General features: G+C 49.0%; 13 non-coding genes across 13 annotated transcripts; 5 read left to right on the forward strand and 8 right to left on the reverse strand.

The window, feature by feature from the left end:
* Positions 1-1,942: 1,942 nt before the first annotated feature.
* On the reverse strand, positions 1,943-2,015 carry trnak-cuu (transfer RNA lysine (anticodon CUU)). The gene has a single exon. It is a non-coding gene; the product is annotated as a tRNA-Lys (tRNA).
* A 1,172-nt stretch (positions 2,016-3,187) lies between these two features.
* Positions 3,188-3,270, forward strand: trnal-cag (transfer RNA leucine (anticodon CAG)). The gene has a single exon. It is a non-coding gene; the product is annotated as a tRNA-Leu (tRNA).
* Positions 3,271-6,061: 2,791 nt separating this feature from the next.
* On the reverse strand, positions 6,062-6,134 carry trnak-cuu (transfer RNA lysine (anticodon CUU)). The gene has a single exon. It is a non-coding gene; the product is annotated as a tRNA-Lys (tRNA).
* A 1,172-nt stretch (positions 6,135-7,306) lies between these two features.
* Positions 7,307-7,389, forward strand: trnal-cag (transfer RNA leucine (anticodon CAG)). Its single transcript has one exon. It is a non-coding gene; the product is annotated as a tRNA-Leu (tRNA).
* Positions 7,390-10,180: 2,791 nt separating this feature from the next.
* Positions 10,181-10,253, reverse strand: trnak-cuu (transfer RNA lysine (anticodon CUU)). Its single transcript has one exon. It is a non-coding gene; the product is annotated as a tRNA-Lys (tRNA).
* Positions 10,254-11,074: 821 nt separating this feature from the next.
* trnam-cau (transfer RNA methionine (anticodon CAU)) lies at positions 11,075-11,146 on the reverse strand. Its single transcript has one exon. It is a non-coding gene; the product is annotated as a tRNA-Met (tRNA).
* A 279-nt stretch (positions 11,147-11,425) lies between these two features.
* trnal-cag (transfer RNA leucine (anticodon CAG)) lies at positions 11,426-11,508 on the forward strand. Its single transcript has one exon. It is a non-coding gene; the product is annotated as a tRNA-Leu (tRNA).
* Positions 11,509-14,299: 2,791 nt separating this feature from the next.
* Positions 14,300-14,372, reverse strand: trnak-cuu (transfer RNA lysine (anticodon CUU)). Its single transcript has one exon. It is a non-coding gene; the product is annotated as a tRNA-Lys (tRNA).
* An 821-nt stretch (positions 14,373-15,193) lies between these two features.
* trnam-cau (transfer RNA methionine (anticodon CAU)) lies at positions 15,194-15,265 on the reverse strand. The gene has a single exon. It is a non-coding gene; the product is annotated as a tRNA-Met (tRNA).
* Positions 15,266-15,544: 279 nt separating this feature from the next.
* Positions 15,545-15,627, forward strand: trnal-cag (transfer RNA leucine (anticodon CAG)). Its single transcript has one exon. It is a non-coding gene; the product is annotated as a tRNA-Leu (tRNA).
* A 2,791-nt stretch (positions 15,628-18,418) lies between these two features.
* Positions 18,419-18,491, reverse strand: trnak-cuu (transfer RNA lysine (anticodon CUU)). The gene has a single exon. It is a non-coding gene; the product is annotated as a tRNA-Lys (tRNA).
* Positions 18,492-19,312: 821 nt separating this feature from the next.
* Positions 19,313-19,384, reverse strand: trnam-cau (transfer RNA methionine (anticodon CAU)). The gene has a single exon. It is a non-coding gene; the product is annotated as a tRNA-Met (tRNA).
* Positions 19,385-19,663: 279 nt separating this feature from the next.
* Positions 19,664-19,746, forward strand: trnal-cag (transfer RNA leucine (anticodon CAG)). The gene has a single exon. It is a non-coding gene; the product is annotated as a tRNA-Leu (tRNA).
* Positions 19,747-21,418: the final 1,672 nt, after the last annotated feature.

Raw genomic sequence — 21,418 nt, forward strand, 5'->3', positions numbered from 1 at the left:
TCGAGCCGACGCGGGGAGACCCCAATGGCTTTCTAGCCCATCGCCTTAACCGCTCGGCCACGACTACAGGGAGCGCCGCCGCCGCCGGCTTGCGATCATTTAACACGGAGGGCGAGGCGGCGGCGGTAACCTTTTTCAATGTCGCTCTCCGCTTCCCCCCAAAAAAAAGCCAAATGACATGCTAGCACTCGGACACCCTTCAGAAGACTGAAGGGTGGCTTAAAGCTGGAAGGATTAGGTCTCCCCGTTCCGACGCGACAATCGAACTTCCTTAGGCAGAGAGAAAGCAACATCGAGGAGCGTCAACAAGACTTTAGAAGCTGCGCCACACGCCACTTTCAGTCGCAGTCACAGCAGTTTTAAAGGCAGGAATCGCCTTTGCGAACGCCATGAGAAACAGAACGCAAGCTCAGGTCCTGCGGTTTAACAAACAGCCACGGCTTTCATGCGACTGGACATTTCTTTTCTGGAGCGAATTCACTTTCAACTTCAAGAAATTCACACAACTTGCGAAATACGAAATACAAATCTGGCTCATCGCTGCACAAGAAATACCGCCGGCTGGCAAGAAAATGACAACGGTGTTTTTCCTTAACGAAAAACTTCCCATGGAGAAAAACAACGGCTGTGCGTCTCTGTCGGCTTGATTCAGTTTAATGCAAGTATTCATTCTCCTCCTGGAAAATACAGCTTGCGAAAGATGAAATACAATTCTTGGCTTTTCTGGGTGAGTGCAGAAGAAATCCTGCCGGCTGGCAGAAGAATTCCAGCCTTTTTTACTCTTTAACCAGAAACTTGCGAATGATACAAAGCAAGCGGGGTGCGTTTCTGTGCAGCTGTTAACTGAACAGCTGCTGCTTCAAGCCCACCCAGGGCTCATTCCGATTTCAACATCATGCCCCCTGAAGGTAGACTGGATTTCTTTGCGAAGCATTCACCTTTTGGACGTTTCAGGAAAGGTGCGTGTCGATGCCAGACTTGAAAAGCTTTCCATACAAAGAAACAACATAGTGCTTTTGATTGATGGGAAACGGCAAGAGCGGTTTGAGCAGCTCCGGCCTCTCAACCGCTTTACAATGTGATCGGCACCTCGGTAGCCAGTTTAGAAGGCTGAAAAGGATGCTGGAAGCACAGCGACGTTCTAAAACCAGCGCTTGAAAAGCATCTGCATACATAAAATGTCCATTTCCCCAAAGCTGAATCTGCATCTTCAGAAGATTGTCAGCTATACGTTTTCGTTCTTTGTTTCCTTTTTTTACGACAAGCTTTCGAGAAATGAACTGTCTATTGTGATGAAGGCTGCATTAGAAATTGTGCATCTAGCTTAGTTCAATGAAATCGGGAGGTGCACCTGTCTCAAGCGGATGGCTCTTTGCAGGCACACTACGGAAACCTGCGGGCGCAAGTTGGGAGAAGTGACTCTTGCAGAGTGTTGAGCTTCGAGAAGAGGGCTCCGCTCAGGAAGATATTTCCACATGTTGAAGAGTCGCTTTTCGCCCTTTCTTTCCCACATTTTTCCAGTGCGGTTATTGATCGCGTTCAAAATGTTTTCCCAACGTACGTGTTACCTGCAAAATCACAGTGAAACTGTTATGCCCAAAAGATTCCTAATAGTTATTGTATTAGAATAGCTCTCCAATTTCTTAGCCTTCGTACACGCAATGTTTAAGGAAACGCTAGAGTAAATGAAACTGTAAATAGACAGGAGCTCTTCTTAGTTTTCATACAAGTTATGATGGCTGCAGCTCCTATCTGCGTCCGGGTGACCGGAGCCAAGGGATTATCTGCGGAACCCTTGATTTATCTCTCGGGCAAGGAGCTAGATACGCCCTTTTCATCTCGGTTTGATCACACCTGTGCATTAAAACGCAGTGCTCGGTACCATCGAGGTGTAAGAGGTTCAAGGATGAGCGGGAAACTTTGTTAATAAGGAGACGGGCACCGCCCAACGTGGGGCTCGAACCCACGACCCTGAGATTAAGAGTCTCATGCTCTACCGACTGAGCTAGCCGGGCGCCGGTGGAGCTGGTGGTTAACTTGTCCCTGTTGACGGCAATTTGACAAGGTATACTTCCTGGCTTTTCATCATGTGCTGACCGGATTCGAGAGTAGCACACCCTGTTCTTTGTTGATTACTGTACCTCCAGCAGCGCAAATGTCAGTAATCATTGAAATGTACGACCTACAATCTCCTCAGCATGCCCGCGTGGACTCCTCAGTGATCATCCTTCTACGTTCTGCTGTAGTTTTCATGCAAGTGAAAACCGTGCTCCAAATAACAGCGGCACAGTTGTATCCTGCGGTAAGCATTCTTCTAATTCCATCGTTTTGCTCCAGGTAAAAGGTAGCGCATCATAGTGTTGATATTCCAAGGTTTCAGAGTCCGTATTGGATGGCTTGGATGCAGACATCGCTCAGAGCTCCCAGTATGATTTTCCCGAGTTCAGTTTTGCAGTGTTTTAGTGCTTTACTACTTCCAGTGGGCCTTTGAATGCTCTGCTAAGTAGAGACGTGACATAATTACTAATGCGACCGAGTGTGCTGGCTGTTCCTGGTTCGTAATGATTAACGCGAGAAATCAATATAAACATAACTGCTTCGATTTCGAGGTTCAGTTGAAGCTTTCAAAGAAACTATCAAAGACCTCAGAACAACCGAAGACACATTTGGTCATCTCCGTATTGGTGAAGATTAAAGAGTCCCGCAAGTGTCAAGCTTGCACAAACACACACGAGAGAGAAACTCAGGACAGAATTTAAAGAAAGGGAGATGCAGACTATTTGAAGGCACTTTGCTAACCCAATGGCATGCTTATGAATCGTGCATAGGACACACGTAGCAGAGGATGGTTTCGATCCATCGACCTCTGGATTATGGGCCCAGCACGCTTCCGCTGCGCCACTCTGCTGACGGCCTCTCTGCGTGTGGCGCACAACTGCTCTTTTTATTTCCTACATAAGTGATGAAAGAGTTGAAAGTTTCAACGACAAACGCAGACGTCACTTTGAGCGCTTGGTGTTGTAGCACAAATCATCACATGCTGCTCTACACTGGATTATAAAAGCCGACACATTTTCCAAACATTTTAATGCTGGAGTCACACTGTAGTATTAATAACAGTGCGATACTCGAGGAGCGTAGTGGGATCGCGGTGGCTCATCAGACCGCCCCGGGACCGGGGGCCCGCGTCAGGATGGCCGAGCGGTCTAAGGCGCTGCGTTCAGGTCGCAGTCTCCCCTGGAGGCGTGGGTTCGAATCCCACTCCTGACAAAAAGCTTGCTCAGTGCCGTCTCCAGTCGGGTGCAAATGGGTGAAGCAGCCTGACGCAGGGAACGTGCGCCGATAGGCGTAGGTGTATCCCCTGCCTCTTCCGATTTAGCTCGTGCTCCATAGGATGGAAGCGGATGCTCTGGCTTTTTGACTCGAATATAACCTGATCACAACAGAAGGCCGTGCAGCCCAGTGCTGGTTTAAGAATGCCTCGTGTCTTCAGGCCCCTATTCCTTCAGGTTACCCCTTTGGAATAGTCGTCCGAAAAAGACGGGAAAGGAAAAGCATGTAAGCTCCCACACACTGCGTTAGCATTAGCGGTTGGAATCTGATGGGAGAAAAGCAACCTGGCTCGCCGTCAAGCAATCCATCCCTGGTCTCCCACGTGACAGGCGGGGATACGCACCACTATACTAACGAGGAGCGCTTGCTTGGCGCTTGAAGACACTTCCTCTTGCGGCTACTACTGTTTCCGGTTTCGTCTTTTCTTTTCATTCCTCCCAGAGGAGCGCATGAAAACGTTTCCATCTGCGCCATCCTCACCCCTCCAATGCTATGGTCCCTGCTCCTCCTGGTGCACTGCAAACACTCATTCAGCCGGTTCTTTCAGTTTGAATAATTAGGTCTTCAAAGGCTGGAAGTAGGGCGCAAAAGACATGCCAATGCCAAAAGCGTGGCTGTGTGCTTCCAGCTGTGAAATGTCACTGGTGGATGTTGAAGACATTACTTCCAAGGCAGCAGGTCCAAGCGATTTAGCGTTTGTACAAGAAGCAGGAAGAGAGAAACGGCACTCCGCCTTTTTCTGGGCAGGCCGAAGCGACAGGAGAAGGGCGCCGTAGTGGGCAGGATTCGAGCCGACGCGGGGAGACCCCAATGGCTTTCTAGCCCATCGCCTTAACCGCTCGGCCACGACTACAGGGAGCGCCGCCGCCGCCGGCTTGCGATCATTTAACACGGAGGGCGAGGCGGCGGCGGTAACCTTTTTCAATGTCGCTCTCCGCTTCCCCCCAAAAAAAAGCCAAATGACATGCTAGCACTCGGACACCCTTCAGAAGACTGAAGGGTGGCTTAAAGCTGGAAGGATTAGGTCTCCCCGTTCCGACGCGACAATCGAACTTCCTTAGGCAGAGAGAAAGCAACATCGAGGAGCGTCAACAAGACTTTAGAAGCTGCGCCACACGCCACTTTCAGTCGCAGTCACAGCAGTTTTAAAGGCAGGAATCGCCTTTGCGAACGCCATGAGAAACAGAACGCAAGCTCAGGTCCTGCGGTTTAACAAACAGCCACGGCTTTCATGCGACTGGACATTTCTTTTCTGGAGCGAATTCACTTTCAACTTCAAGAAATTCACACAACTTGCGAAATACGAAATACAAATCTGGCTCATCGCTGCACAAGAAATACCGCCGGCTGGCAAGAAAATGACAACGGTGTTTTTCCTTAACGAAAAACTTCCCATGGAGAAAAACAACGGCTGTGCGTCTCTGTCGGCTTGATTCAGTTTAATGCAAGTATTCATTCTCCTCCTGGAAAATACAGCTTGCGAAAGATGAAATACAATTCTTGGCTTTTCTGGGTGAGTGCAGAAGAAATCCTGCCGGCTGGCAGAAGAATTCCAGCCTTTTTTACTCTTTAACCAGAAACTTGCGAATGATACAAAGCAAGCGGGGTGCGTTTCTGTGCAGCTGTTAACTGAACAGCTGCTGCTTCAAGCCCACCCAGGGCTCATTCCGATTTCAACATCATGCCCCCTGAAGGTAGACTGGATTTCTTTGCGAAGCATTCACCTTTTGGACGTTTCAGGAAAGGTGCGTGTCGATGCCAGACTTGAAAAGCTTTCCATACAAAGAAACAACATAGTGCTTTTGATTGATGGGAAACGGCAAGAGCGGTTTGAGCAGCTCCGGCCTCTCAACCGCTTTACAATGTGATCGGCACCTCGGTAGCCAGTTTAGAAGGCTGAAAAGGATGCTGGAAGCACAGCGACGTTCTAAAACCAGCGCTTGAAAAGCATCTGCATACATAAAATGTCCATTTCCCCAAAGCTGAATCTGCATCTTCAGAAGATTGTCAGCTATACGTTTTCGTTCTTTGTTTCCTTTTTTTACGACAAGCTTTCGAGAAATGAACTGTCTATTGTGATGAAGGCTGCATTAGAAATTGTGCATCTAGCTTAGTTCAATGAAATCGGGAGGTGCACCTGTCTCAAGCGGATGGCTCTTTGCAGGCACACTACGGAAACCTGCGGGCGCAAGTTGGGAGAAGTGACTCTTGCAGAGTGTTGAGCTTCGAGAAGAGGGCTCCGCTCAGGAAGATATTTCCACATGTTGAAGAGTCGCTTTTCGCCCTTTCTTTCCCACATTTTTCCAGTGCGGTTATTGATCGCGTTCAAAATGTTTTCCCAACGTACGTGTTACCTGCAAAATCACAGTGAAACTGTTATGCCCAAAAGATTCCTAATAGTTATTGTATTAGAATAGCTCTCCAATTTCTTAGCCTTCGTACACGCAATGTTTAAGGAAACGCTAGAGTAAATGAAACTGTAAATAGACAGGAGCTCTTCTTAGTTTTCATACAAGTTATGATGGCTGCAGCTCCTATCTGCGTCCGGGTGACCGGAGCCAAGGGATTATCTGCGGAACCCTTGATTTATCTCTCGGGCAAGGAGCTAGATACGCCCTTTTCATCTCGGTTTGATCACACCTGTGCATTAAAACGCAGTGCTCGGTACCATCGAGGTGTAAGAGGTTCAAGGATGAGCGGGAAACTTTGTTAATAAGGAGACGGGCACCGCCCAACGTGGGGCTCGAACCCACGACCCTGAGATTAAGAGTCTCATGCTCTACCGACTGAGCTAGCCGGGCGCCGGTGGAGCTGGTGGTTAACTTGTCCCTGTTGACGGCAATTTGACAAGGTATACTTCCTGGCTTTTCATCATGTGCTGACCGGATTCGAGAGTAGCACACCCTGTTCTTTGTTGATTACTGTACCTCCAGCAGCGCAAATGTCAGTAATCATTGAAATGTACGACCTACAATCTCCTCAGCATGCCCGCGTGGACTCCTCAGTGATCATCCTTCTACGTTCTGCTGTAGTTTTCATGCAAGTGAAAACCGTGCTCCAAATAACAGCGGCACAGTTGTATCCTGCGGTAAGCATTCTTCTAATTCCATCGTTTTGCTCCAGGTAAAAGGTAGCGCATCATAGTGTTGATATTCCAAGGTTTCAGAGTCCGTATTGGATGGCTTGGATGCAGACATCGCTCAGAGCTCCCAGTATGATTTTCCCGAGTTCAGTTTTGCAGTGTTTTAGTGCTTTACTACTTCCAGTGGGCCTTTGAATGCTCTGCTAAGTAGAGACGTGACATAATTACTAATGCGACCGAGTGTGCTGGCTGTTCCTGGTTCGTAATGATTAACGCGAGAAATCAATATAAACATAACTGCTTCGATTTCGAGGTTCAGTTGAAGCTTTCAAAGAAACTATCAAAGACCTCAGAACAACCGAAGACACATTTGGTCATCTCCGTATTGGTGAAGATTAAAGAGTCCCGCAAGTGTCAAGCTTGCACAAACACACACGAGAGAGAAACTCAGGACAGAATTTAAAGAAAGGGAGATGCAGACTATTTGAAGGCACTTTGCTAACCCAATGGCATGCTTATGAATCGTGCATAGGACACACGTAGCAGAGGATGGTTTCGATCCATCGACCTCTGGATTATGGGCCCAGCACGCTTCCGCTGCGCCACTCTGCTGACGGCCTCTCTGCGTGTGGCGCACAACTGCTCTTTTTATTTCCTACATAAGTGATGAAAGAGTTGAAAGTTTCAACGACAAACGCAGACGTCACTTTGAGCGCTTGGTGTTGTAGCACAAATCATCACATGCTGCTCTACACTGGATTATAAAAGCCGACACATTTTCCAAACATTTTAATGCTGGAGTCACACTGTAGTATTAATAACAGTGCGATACTCGAGGAGCGTAGTGGGATCGCGGTGGCTCATCAGACCGCCCCGGGACCGGGGGCCCGCGTCAGGATGGCCGAGCGGTCTAAGGCGCTGCGTTCAGGTCGCAGTCTCCCCTGGAGGCGTGGGTTCGAATCCCACTCCTGACAAAAAGCTTGCTCAGTGCCGTCTCCAGTCGGGTGCAAATGGGTGAAGCAGCCTGACGCAGGGAACGTGCGCCGATAGGCGTAGGTGTATCCCCTGCCTCTTCCGATTTAGCTCGTGCTCCATAGGATGGAAGCGGATGCTCTGGCTTTTTGACTCGAATATAACCTGATCACAACAGAAGGCCGTGCAGCCCAGTGCTGGTTTAAGAATGCCTCGTGTCTTCAGGCCCCTATTCCTTCAGGTTACCCCTTTGGAATAGTCGTCCGAAAAAGACGGGAAAGGAAAAGCATGTAAGCTCCCACACACTGCGTTAGCATTAGCGGTTGGAATCTGATGGGAGAAAAGCAACCTGGCTCGCCGTCAAGCAATCCATCCCTGGTCTCCCACGTGACAGGCGGGGATACGCACCACTATACTAACGAGGAGCGCTTGCTTGGCGCTTGAAGACACTTCCTCTTGCGGCTACTACTGTTTCCGGTTTCGTCTTTTCTTTTCATTCCTCCCAGAGGAGCGCATGAAAACGTTTCCATCTGCGCCATCCTCACCCCTCCAATGCTATGGTCCCTGCTCCTCCTGGTGCACTGCAAACACTCATTCAGCCGGTTCTTTCAGTTTGAATAATTAGGTCTTCAAAGGCTGGAAGTAGGGCGCAAAAGACATGCCAATGCCAAAAGCGTGGCTGTGTGCTTCCAGCTGTGAAATGTCACTGGTGGATGTTGAAGACATTACTTCCAAGGCAGCAGGTCCAAGCGATTTAGCGTTTGTACAAGAAGCAGGAAGAGAGAAACGGCACTCCGCCTTTTTCTGGGCAGGCCGAAGCGACAGGAGAAGGGCGCCGTAGTGGGCAGGATTCGAGCCGACGCGGGGAGACCCCAATGGCTTTCTAGCCCATCGCCTTAACCGCTCGGCCACGACTACAGGGAGCGCCGCCGCCGCCGGCTTGCGATCATTTAACACGGAGGGCGAGGCGGCGGCGGTAACCTTTTTCAATGTCGCTCTCCGCTTCCCCCCAAAAAAAAGCCAAATGACATGCTAGCACTCGGACACCCTTCAGAAGACTGAAGGGTGGCTTAAAGCTGGAAGGATTAGGTCTCCCCGTTCCGACGCGACAATCGAACTTCCTTAGGCAGAGAGAAAGCAACATCGAGGAGCGTCAACAAGACTTTAGAAGCTGCGCCACACGCCACTTTCAGTCGCAGTCACAGCAGTTTTAAAGGCAGGAATCGCCTTTGCGAACGCCATGAGAAACAGAACGCAAGCTCAGGTCCTGCGGTTTAACAAACAGCCACGGCTTTCATGCGACTGGACATTTCTTTTCTGGAGCGAATTCACTTTCAACTTCAAGAAATTCACACAACTTGCGAAATACGAAATACAAATCTGGCTCATCGCTGCACAAGAAATACCGCCGGCTGGCAAGAAAATGACAACGGTGTTTTTCCTTAACGAAAAACTTCCCATGGAGAAAAACAACGGCTGTGCGTCTCTGTCGGCTTGATTCAGTTTAATGCAAGTATTCATTCTCCTCCTGGAAAATACAGCTTGCGAAAGATGAAATACAATTCTTGGCTTTTCTGGGTGAGTGCAGAAGAAATCCTGCCGGCTGGCAGAAGAATTCCAGCCTTTTTTACTCTTTAACCAGAAACTTGCGAATGATACAAAGCAAGCGGGGTGCGTTTCTGTGCAGCTGTTAACTGAACAGCTGCTGCTTCAAGCCCACCCAGGGCTCATTCCGATTTCAACATCATGCCCCCTGAAGGTAGACTGGATTTCTTTGCGAAGCATTCACCTTTTGGACGTTTCAGGAAAGGTGCGTGTCGATGCCAGACTTGAAAAGCTTTCCATACAAAGAAACAACATAGTGCTTTTGATTGATGGGAAACGGCAAGAGCGGTTTGAGCAGCTCCGGCCTCTCAACCGCTTTACAATGTGATCGGCACCTCGGTAGCCAGTTTAGAAGGCTGAAAAGGATGCTGGAAGCACAGCGACGTTCTAAAACCAGCGCTTGAAAAGCATCTGCATACATAAAATGTCCATTTCCCCAAAGCTGAATCTGCATCTTCAGAAGATTGTCAGCTATACGTTTTCGTTCTTTGTTTCCTTTTTTTACGACAAGCTTTCGAGAAATGAACTGTCTATTGTGATGAAGGCTGCATTAGAAATTGTGCATCTAGCTTAGTTCAATGAAATCGGGAGGTGCACCTGTCTCAAGCGGATGGCTCTTTGCAGGCACACTACGGAAACCTGCGGGCGCAAGTTGGGAGAAGTGACTCTTGCAGAGTGTTGAGCTTCGAGAAGAGGGCTCCGCTCAGGAAGATATTTCCACATGTTGAAGAGTCGCTTTTCGCCCTTTCTTTCCCACATTTTTCCAGTGCGGTTATTGATCGCGTTCAAAATGTTTTCCCAACGTACGTGTTACCTGCAAAATCACAGTGAAACTGTTATGCCCAAAAGATTCCTAATAGTTATTGTATTAGAATAGCTCTCCAATTTCTTAGCCTTCGTACACGCAATGTTTAAGGAAACGCTAGAGTAAATGAAACTGTAAATAGACAGGAGCTCTTCTTAGTTTTCATACAAGTTATGATGGCTGCAGCTCCTATCTGCGTCCGGGTGACCGGAGCCAAGGGATTATCTGCGGAACCCTTGATTTATCTCTCGGGCAAGGAGCTAGATACGCCCTTTTCATCTCGGTTTGATCACACCTGTGCATTAAAACGCAGTGCTCGGTACCATCGAGGTGTAAGAGGTTCAAGGATGAGCGGGAAACTTTGTTAATAAGGAGACGGGCACCGCCCAACGTGGGGCTCGAACCCACGACCCTGAGATTAAGAGTCTCATGCTCTACCGACTGAGCTAGCCGGGCGCCGGTGGAGCTGGTGGTTAACTTGTCCCTGTTGACGGCAATTTGACAAGGTATACTTCCTGGCTTTTCATCATGTGCTGACCGGATTCGAGAGTAGCACACCCTGTTCTTTGTTGATTACTGTACCTCCAGCAGCGCAAATGTCAGTAATCATTGAAATGTACGACCTACAGTCTCCTCAGCATGCCCGCGTGGACTCCTCAGTGATCATCCTTCTACGTTCTGCTGTAGTTTTCATGCAAGTGAAAACCGTGCTCCAAATAACAGCGGCACAGTTGTATCCTGCGGTAAGCATTCTTCTAATTCCATCGTTTTGCTCCAGGTAAAAGGTAGCGCATCATAGTGTTGATATTCCAAGGTTTCAGAGTCCGTATTGGATGGCTTGGATGCAGACATCGCTCAGAGCTCCCAGTATGATTTTCCCGAGTTCAGTTTTGCAGTGTTTTAGTGCTTTACTACTTCCAGTGGGCCTTTGAATGCTCTGCTAAGTAGAGACGTGACATAATTACTAATGCGACCGAGTGTGCTGGCTGTTCCTGGTTCGTAATGATTAACGCGAGAAATCAATATAAACATAACTGCTTCGATTTCGAGGTTCAGTTGAAGCTTTCAAAGAAACTATCAAAGACCTCAGAACAACCGAAGACACATTTGGTCATCTCCGTATTGGTGAAGATTAAAGAGTCCCGCAAGTGTCAAGCTTGCACAAACACACACGAGAGAGAAACTCAGGACAGAATTTAAAGAAAGGGAGATGCAGACTATTTGAAGGCACTTTGCTAACCCAATGGCATGCTTATGAATCGTGCATAGGACACACGTAGCAGAGGATGGTTTCGATCCATCGACCTCTGGGTTATGGGCCCAGCACGCTTCCGCTGCGCCACTCTGCTGACGGCCTCTCTGCGTGTGGCGCACAACTGCTCTTTTTATTTCCTACATAAGTGATGAAAGAGTTGAAAGTTTCAACGACAAACGCAGACGTCACTTTGAGCGCTTGGTGTTGTAGCACAAATCATCACATGCTGCTCTACACTGGATTATAAAAGCCGACACATTTTCCAAACATTTTAATGCTGGAGTCACACTGTAGTATTAATAACAGTGCGATACTCGAGGAGCGTAGTGGGATCGCGGTGGCTCATCAGACCGCCCCGGGACAGGGGGCCCGCGTCAGGATGGCCGAGCGGTCTAAGGCGCTGCGTTCAGGTCGCAGTCTCCCCTGGAGGCGTGGGTTCGAATCCCACTCCTGACAAAAAGCTTGCTCAGTGCCGTCTCCAGTCGGGTGCAAATGGGTGAAGCAGCCTGACGCAGGGAACGTGCGCCGATAGGCGTAGGTGTATCCCCTGCCTCTTCCGATTTAGCTCGTGCTCCATAGGATGGAAGCGGATGCTCTGGCTTTTTGACTCGAATATAACCTGATCACAACAGAAGGCCGTGCAGCCCAGTGCTGGTTTAAGAATGCCTCGTGTCTTCAGGCCCCTATTCCTTCAGGTTACCCCTTTGGAATAGTCGTCCGAAAAAGACGGGAAAGGAAAAGCATGTAAGCTCCCACACACTGCGTTAGCATTAGCGGTTGGAATCTGATGGGAGAAAAGCAACCTGGCTCGCCGTCAAGCAATCCATCCCTGGTCTCCCACGTGACAGGCGGGGATACGCACCACTATACTAACGAGGAGCGCTTGCTTGGCGCTTGAAGACACTTCCTCTTGCGGCTACTACTGTTTCCGGTTTCGTCTTTTCTTTTCATTCCTCCCAGAGGAGCGCATGAAAACGTTTCCATCTGCGCCATCCTCACCCCTCCAATGCTATGGTCCCTGCTCCTCCTGGTGCACTGCAAACACTCATTCAGCCGGTTCTTTCAGTTTGAATAATTAGGTCTTCAAAGGCTGGAAGTAGGGCGCAAAAGACATGCCAATGCCAAAAGCGTGGCTGTGTGCTTCCAGCTGTGAAATGTCACTGGTGGATGTTGAAGACATTACTTCCAAGGCAGCAGGTCCAAGCGATTTAGCGTTTGTACAAGAAGCAGGAAGAGAGAAACGGCACTCCGCCTTTTTCTGGGCAGGCCGAAGCGACAGGAGAAGGGCGCCGTAGTGGGCAGGATTCGAGCCGACGCGGGGAGACCCCAATGGCTTTCTAGCCCATCGCCTTAACCGCTCGGCCACGACTACAGGGAGCGCCGCCGCCGCCGGCTTGCGATCATTTAACACGGAGGGCGAGGCGGCGGCGGTAACCTTTTTCAATGTCGCTCTCCGCTTCCCCCCAAAAAAAAGCCAAATGACATGCTAGCACTCGGACACCCTTCAGAAGACTGAAGGGTGGCTTAAAGCTGGAAGGATTAGGTCTCCCCGTTCCGACGCGACAATCGAACTTCCTTAGGCAGAGAGAAAGCAACATCGAGGAGCGTCAACAAGACTTTAGAAGCTGCGCCACACGCCACTTTCAGTCGCAGTCACAGCAGTTTTAAAGGCAGGAATCGCCTTTGCGAACGCCATGAGAAACAGAACGCAAGCTCAGGTCCTGCGGTTTAACAAACAGCCACGGCTTTCATGCGACTGGACATTTCTTTTCTGGAGCGAATTCACTTTCAACTTCAAGAAATTCACACAACTTGCGAAATACGAAATACAAATCTGGCTCATCGCTGCACAAGAAATACCGCCGGCTGGCAAGAAAATGACAACGGTGTTTTTCCTTAACGAAAAACTTCCCATGGAGAAAAACAACGGCTGTGCGTCTCTGTCGGCTTGATTCAGTTTAATGCAAGTATTCATTCTCCTCCTGGAAAATACAGCTTGCGAAAGATGAAATACAATTCTTGGCTTTTCTGGGTGAGTGCAGAAGAAATCCTGCCGGCTGGCAGAAGAATTCCAGCCTTTTTTACTCTTTAACCAGAAACTTGCGAATGATACAAAGCAAGCGGGGTGCGTTTCTGTGCAGCTGTTAACTGAACAGCTGCTGCTTCAAGCCCACCCAGGGCTCATTCCGATTTCAACATCATGCCCCCTGAAGGTAGACTGGATTTCTTTGCGAAGCATTCACCTTTTGGACGTTTCAGGAAAGGTGCGTGTCGATGCCAGACTTGAAAAGCTTTCCATACAAAGAAACAACATAGTGCTTTTGATTGATGGGAAACGGCAAGAGCGGTTTGAGCAGCTCCGGCCTCTCAACCGCTTTACAATGTGATCGGCACCTCGGTAGCCAGTTTAGAAGGCTGAAAAGGATGCTGGAAGCACAGCGACGTTCTAAAACCAGCGCTTGAAAAGCATCTGCATACATAAAATGTCCATTTCCCCAAAGCTGAATCTGCATCTTCAGAAGATTGTCAGCTATACGTTTTCGTTCTTTGTTTCCTTTTTTTACGACAAGCTTTCGAGAAATGAACTGTCTATTGTGATGAAGGCTGCATTAGAAATTGTGCATCTAGCTTAGTTCAATGAAATCGGGAGGTGCACCTGTCTCAAGCGGATGGCTCTTTGCAGGCACACTACGGAAACCTGCGGGCGCAAGTTGGGAGAAGTGACTCTTGCAGAGTGTTGAGCTTCGAGAAGAGGGCTCCGCTCAGGAAGATATTTCCACATGTTGAAGAGTCGCTTTTCGCCCTTTCTTTCCCACATTTTTCCAGTGCGGTTATTGATCGCGTTCAAAATGTTTTCCCAACGTACGTGTTACCTGCAAAATCACAGTGAAACTGTTATGCCCAAAAGATTCCTAATAGTTATTGTATTAGAATAGCTCTCCAATTTCTTAGCCTTCGTACACGCAATGTTTAAGGAAACGCTAGAGTAAATGAAACTGTAAATAGACAGGAGCTCTTCTTAGTTTTCATACAAGTTATGATGGCTGCAGCTCCTATCTGCGTCCGGGTGACCGGAGCCAAGGGATTATCTGCGGAACCCTTGATTTATCTCTCGGGCAAGGAGCTAGATACGCCCTTTTCATCTCGGTTTGATCACACCTGTGCATTAAAACGCAGTGCTCGGTACCATCGAGGTGTAAGAGGTTCAAGGATGAGCGGGAAACTTTGTTAATAAGGAGACGGGCACCGCCCAACGTGGGGCTCGAACCCACGACCCTGAGATTAAGAGTCTCATGCTCTACCGACTGAGCTAGCCGGGCGCCGGTGGAGCTGGTGGTTAACTTGTCCCTGTTGACGGCAATTTGACAAGGTATACTTCCTGGCTTTTCATCATGTGCTGACCGGATTCGAGAGTAGCACACCCTGTTCTTTGTTGATTACTGTACCTCCAGCAGCGCAAATGTCAGTAATCATTGAAATGTACGACCTACAATCTCCTCAGCATGCCCGCGTGGACTCCTCAGTGATCATCCTTCTACGTTCTGCTGTAGTTTTCATGCAAGTGAAAACCGTGCTCCAAATAACAGCGGCACAGTTGTATCCTGCGGTAAGCATTCTTCTAATTCCATCGTTTTGCTCCAGGTAAAAGGTAGCGCATCATAGTGTTGATATTCCAAGGTTTCAGAGTCCGTATTGGATGGCTTGGATGCAGACATCGCTCAGAGCTCCCAGTATGATTTTCCCGAGTTCAGTTTTGCAGTGTTTTAGTGCTTTACTACTTCCAGTGGGCCTTTGAATGCTCTGCTAAGTAGAGACGTGACATAATTACTAATGCGACCGAGTGTGCTGGCTGTTCCTGGTTCGTAATGATTAACGCGAGAAATCAATATAAACATAACTGCTTCGATTTCGAGGTTCAGTTGAAGCTTTCAAAGAAACTATCAAAGACCTCAGAACAACCGAAGACACATTTGGTCATCTCCGTATTGGTGAAGATTAAAGAGTCCCGCAAGTGTCAAGCTTGCACAAACACACACGAGAGAGAAACTCAGGACAGAATTTAAAGAAAGGGAGATGCAGACTATTTGAAGGCACTTTGCTAACCCAATGGCATGCTTATGAATCGTGCATAGGACACACGTAGCAGAGGATGGTTTCGATCCATCGACCTCTGGGTTATGGGCCCAGCACGCTTCCGCTGCGCCACTCTGCTGACGGCCTCTCTGCGTGTGGCGCACAACTGCTCTTTTTATTTCCTACATAAGTGATGAAAGAGTTGAAAGTTTCAACGACAAACGCAGACGTCACTTTGAGCGCTTGGTGTTGTAGCACAAATCATCACATGCTGCTCTACACTGGATTATAAAAGCCGACACATTTTCCAAACATTTTAATGCTGGAGTCACACTGTAGTATTAATAACAGTGCGATACTCGAGGAGCGTAGTGGGATCGCGGTGGCTCATCAGACCGCCCCGGGACAGGGGGCCCGCGTCAGGATGGCCGAGCGGTCTAAGGCGCTGCGTTCAGGTCGCAGTCTCCCCTGGAGGCGTGGGTTCGAATCCCACTCCTGACAAAAAGCTTGCTCAGTGCCGTCTCCAGTCGGGTGCAAATGGGTGAAGCAGCCTGACGCAGGGAACGTGCGCCGATAGGCGTAGGTGTATCCCCTGCCTCTTCCGATTTAGCTCGTGCTCCATAGGATGGAAGCGGATGCTCTGGCTTTTTGACTCGAATATAACCTGATCACAACAGAAGGCCGTGCAGCCCAGTGCTGGTTTAAGAATGCCTCGTGTCTTCAGGCCCCTATTCCTTCAGGTTACCCCTTTGGAATAGTCGTCCGAAAAAGACGGGAAAGGAAAAGCATGTAAGCTCCCACACACTGCGTTAGCATTAGCGGTTGGAATCTGATGGGAGAAAAGCAACCTGGCTCGCCGTCAAGCAATCCATCCCTGGTCTCCCACGTGACAGGCGGGGATACGCACCACTATACTAACGAGGAGCGCTTGCTTGGCGCTTGAAGACACTTCCTCTTGCGGCTACTACTGTTTCCGGTTTCGTCTTTTCTTTTCATTCCTCCCAGAGGAGCGCATGAAAACGTTTCCATCTGCGCCATCCTCACCCCTCCAATGCTATGGTCCCTGCTCCTCCTGGTGCACTGCAAACACTCATTCAGCCGGTTCTTTCAGTTTGAATAATTAGGTCTTCAAAGGCTGGAAGTAGGGCGCAAAAGACATGCCAATGCCAAAAGCGTGGCTGTGTGCTTCCAGCTGTGAAATGTCACTGGTGGATGTTGAAGACATTACTTCCAAGGCAGCAGGTCCAAGCGATTTAGCGTTTGTACAAGAAGCAGGAAGAGAGAAACGGCACTCCGCCTTTTTCTGGGCAGGCCGAAGCGACAGGAGAAGGGCGCCGTAGTGGGCAGGATTCGAGCCGACGCGGGGAGACCCCAATGGCTTTCTAGCCCATCGCCTTAACCGCTCGGCCACGACTACAGGGAGCGCCGCCGCCGCCGGCTTGCGATCATTTAACACGGAGGGCGAGGCGGCGGCGGTAACCTTTTTCAATGTCGCTCTCCGCTTCCCCCCAAAAAAAAGCCAAATGACATGCTAGCACTCGGACACCCTTCAGAAGACTGAAGGGTGGCTTAAAGCTGGAAGGATTAGGTCTCCCCGTTCCGACGCGACAATCGAACTTCCTTAGGCAGAGAGAAAGCAACATCGAGGAGCGTCAACAAGACTTTAGAAGCTGCGCCACACGCCACTTTCAGTCGCAGTCACAGCAGTTTTAAAGGCAGGAATCGCCTTTGCGAACGCCATGAGAAACAGAACGCAAGCTCAGGTCCTGCGGTTTAACAAACAGCCACGGCTTTCATGCGACTGGACATTTCTTTTCTGGAGCGAATTCACTTTCAACTTCAAGAAATTCACACAACTTGCGAAATACGAAATACAAATCTGGCTCATCGCTGCACAAGAAATACCGCCGGCTGGCAAGAAAATGACAACGGTGTTTTTCCTTAACGAAAAACTTCCCATGGAGAAAAACAACGGCTGTGCGTCTCTGTCGGCTTGATTCAGTTTAATGCAAGTATTCATTCTCCTCCTGGAAAATACAGCTTGCGAAAGATGAAATACAATTCTTGGCTTTTCTGGGTGAGTGCAGAAGAAATCCTGCCGGCTGGCAGAAGAATTCCAGCCTTTTTTACTCTTTAACCAGAAACTTGCGAATGATACAAAGCAAGCGGGGTGCGTTTCTGTGCAGCTGTTAACTGAACAGCTGCTGCTTCAAGCCCACCCAGGGCTCATTCCGATTTCAACATCATGCCCCCTGAAGGTAGACTGGATTTCTTTGCGAAGCATTCACCTTTTGGACGTTTCAGGAAAGGTGCGTGTCGATGCCAGACTTGAAAAGCTTTCCATACAAAGAAACAACATAGTGCTTTTGATTGATGGGAAACGGCAAGAGCGGTTTGAGCAGCTCCGGCCTCTCAACCGCTTTACAATGTGATCGGCACCTCGGTAGCCAGTTTAGAAGGCTGAAAAGGATGCTGGAAGCACAGCGACGTTCTAAAACCAGCGCTTGAAAAGCATCTGCATACATAAAATGTCCATTTCCCCAAAGCTGAATCTGCATCTTCAGAAGATTGTCAGCTATACGTTTTCGTTCTTTGTTTCCTTTTTTTACGACAAGCTTTCGAGAAATGAACTGTCTATTGTGATGAAGGCTGCATTAGAAATTGTGCATCTAGCTTAGTTCAATGAAATCGGGAGGTGCACCTGTCTCAAGCGGATGGCTCTTTGCAGGCACACTACGGAAACCTGCGGGCGCAAGTTGGGAGAAGTGACTCTTGCAGAGTGTTGAGCTTCGAGAAGAGGGCTCCGCTCAGGAAGATATTTCCACATGTTGAAGAGTCGCTTTTCGCCCTTTCTTTCCCACATTTTTCCAGTGCGGTTATTGATCGCGTTCAAAATGTTTTCCCAACGTACGTGTTACCTGCAAAATCACAGTGAAACTGTTATGCCCAAAAGATTCCTAATAGTTATTGTATTAGAATAGCTCTCCAATTTCTTAGCCTTCGTACACGCAATGTTTAAGGAAACGCTAGAGTAAATGAAACTGTAAATAGACAGGAGCTCTTCTTAGTTTTCATACAAGTTATGATGGCTGCAGCTCCTATCTGCGTCCGGGTGACCGGAGCCAAGGGATTATCTGCGGAACCCTTGATTTATCTCTCGGGCAAGGAGCTAGATACGCCCTTTTCATCTCGGTTTGATCACACCTGTGCATTAAAACGCAGTGCTCGGTACCATCGAGGTGTAAGAGGTTCAAGGATGAGCGGGAAACTTTGTTAATAAGGAGACGGGCACCGCCCAACGTGGGGCTCGAACCCACGACCCTGAGATTAAGAGTCTCATGCTCTACCGACTGAGCTAGCCGGGCGCCGGTGGAGCTGGTGGTTAACTTGTCCCTGTTGACGGCAATTTGACAAGGTATACTTCCTGGCTTTTCATCATGTGCTGACCGGATTCGAGAGTAGCACACCCTGTTCTTTGTTGATTACTGTACCTCCAGCAGCGCAAATGTCAGTAATCATTGAAATGTACGACCTACAATCTCCTCAGCATGCCCGCGTGGACTCCTCAGTGATCATCCTTCTACGTTCTGCTGTAGTTTTCATGCAAGTGAAAACCGTGCTCCAAATAACAGCGGCACAGTTGTATCCTGCGGTAAGCATTCTTCTAATTCCATCGTTTTGCTCCAGGTAAAAGGTAGCGCATCATAGTGTTGATATTCCAAGGTTTCAGAGTCCGTATTGGATGGCTTGGATGCAGACATCGCTCAGAGCTCCCAGTATGATTTTCCCGAGTTCAGTTTTGCAGTGTTTTAGTGCTTTACTACTTCCAGTGGGCCTTTGAATGCTCTGCTAAGTAGAGACGTGACATAATTACTAATGCGACCGAGTGTGCTGGCTGTTCCTGGTTCGTAATGATTAACGCGAGAAATCAATATAAACATAACTGCTTCGATTTCGAGGTTCAGTTGAAGCTTTCAAAGAAACTATCAAAGACCTCAGAACAACCGAAGACACATTTGGTCATCTCCGTATTGGTGAAGATTAAAGAGTCCCGCAAGTGTCAAGCTTGCACAAACACACACGAGAGAGAAACTCAGGACAGAATTTAAAGAAAGGGAGATGCAGACTATTTGAAGGCACTTTGCTAACCCAATGGCATGCTTATGAATCGTGCATAGGACACACGTAGCAGAGGATGGTTTCGATCCATCGACCTCTGGGTTATGGGCCCAGCACGCTTCCGCTGCGCCACTCTGCTGACGGCCTCTCTGCGTGTGGCGCACAACTGCTCTTTTTATTTCCTACATAAGTGATGAAAGAGTTGAAAGTTTCAACGACAAACGCAGACGTCACTTTGAGCGCTTGGTGTTGTAGCACAAATCATCACATGCTGCTCTACACTGGATTATAAAAGCCGACACATTTTCCAAACATTTTAATGCTGGAGTCACACTGTAGTATTAATAACAGTGCGATACTCGAGGAGCGTAGTGGGATCGCGGTGGCTCATCAGACCGCCCCGGGACAGGGGGCCCGCGTCAGGATGGCCGAGCGGTCTAAGGCGCTGCGTTCAGGTCGCAGTCTCCCCTGGAGGCGTGGGTTCGAATCCCACTCCTGACAAAAAGCTTGCTCAGTGCCGTCTCCAGTCGGGTGCAAATGGGTGAAGCAGCCTGACGCAGGGAACGTGCGCCGATAGGCGTAGGTGTATCCCCTGCCTCTTCCGATTTAGCTCGTGCTCCATAGGATGGAAGCGGATGCTCTGGCTTTTTGACTCGAATATAACCTGATCACAACAGAAGGCCGTGCAGCCCAGTGCTGGTTTAAGAATGCCTCGTGTCTTCAGGCCCCTATTCCTTCAGGTTACCCCTTTGGAATAGTCGTCCGAAAAAGACGGGAAAGGAAAAGCATGTAAGCTCCCACACACTGCGTTAGCATTAGCGGTTGGAATCTGATGGGAGAAAAGCAACCTGGCTCGCCGTCAAGCAATCCATCCCTGGTCTCCCACGTGACAGGCGGGGATACGCACCACTATACTAACGAGGAGCGCTTGCTTGGCGCTTGAAGACACTTCCTCTTGCGGCTACTACTGTTTCCGGTTTCGTCTTTTCTTTTCATTCCTCCCAGAGGAGCGCATGAAAACGTTTCCATCTGCGCCATCCTCACCCCTCCAATGCTATGGTCCCTGCTCCTCCTGGTGCACTGCAAACACTCATTCAGCCGGTTCTTTCAGTTTGAATAATTAGGTCTTCAAAGGCTGGAAGTAGGGCGCAAAAGACATGCCAATGCCAAAAGCGTGGCTGTGTGCTTCCAGCTGTGAAATGTCACTGGTGGATGTTGAAGACATTACTTCCAAGGCAGCAGGTCCAAGCGATTTAGCGTTTGTACAAGAAGCAGGAAGAGAGAAACGGCACTCCGCCTTTTTCTGGGCAGGCCGAAGCGACAGGAGAAGGGCGCCGTAGTGGGCAGGATTCGAGCCGACGCGGGGAGACCCCAATGGCTTTCTAGCCCATCGCCTTAACCGCTCGGCCACGACTACAGGGAGCGCCGCCGCCGCCGGCTTGCGATCATTTAACACGGAGGGCGAGGCGGCGGCGGTAACCTTTTTCAATGTCGCTCTCCGCTTCCCCCCAAAAAAAAGCCAAATGACATGCTAGCACTCGGACACCCTTCAGAAGACTGAAGGGTGGCTTAAAGCTGGAAGGATTAGGTCTCCCCGTTCCGACGCGACAATCGAACTTCCTTAGGCAGAGAGAAAGCAACATCGAGGAGCGTCAACAAGACTTTAGAAGCTGCGCCACACGCCACTTTCAGTCGCAGTCACAGCAGTTTTAAAGGCAGGAATCGCCTTTGCGAACGCCATGAGAAACAGAACGCAAGCTCAGGTCCTGCGGTTTAACAAACAGCCACGGCTTTCATGCGACTGGACATTTCTTTTCTGGAGCGAATTCACTTTCAACTTCAAGAAATTCACACAACTTGCGAAATACGAAATACAAATCTGGCTCATCGCTGCACAAGAAATACCGCCGGCTGGCAAGAAAATGACAACGGTGTTTTTCCTTAACGAAAAACTTCCCATGGAGAAAAACAACGGCTGTGCGTCTCTGTCGGCTTGATTCAGTTTAATGCAAGTATTCATTCTCCTCCTGGAAAATACAGCTTGCGAAAGATGAAATACAATTCTTGGCTTTTCTGGGTGAGTGCAGAAGAAATCCTGCCGGCTGGCAGAAGAATTCCAGCCTTTTTTACTCTTTAACCAGAAACTTGCGAATGATACAAAGCAAGCGGGGTG

This window comes from Lepisosteus oculatus, unplaced genomic scaffold (genome assembly GCF_040954835.1).
Source record: "Lepisosteus oculatus isolate fLepOcu1 unplaced genomic scaffold, fLepOcu1.hap2 HAP2_SCAFFOLD_75, whole genome shotgun sequence".
Classification (NCBI taxonomy): Eukaryota; Metazoa; Chordata; class Actinopteri; order Semionotiformes; family Lepisosteidae; genus Lepisosteus; species Lepisosteus oculatus.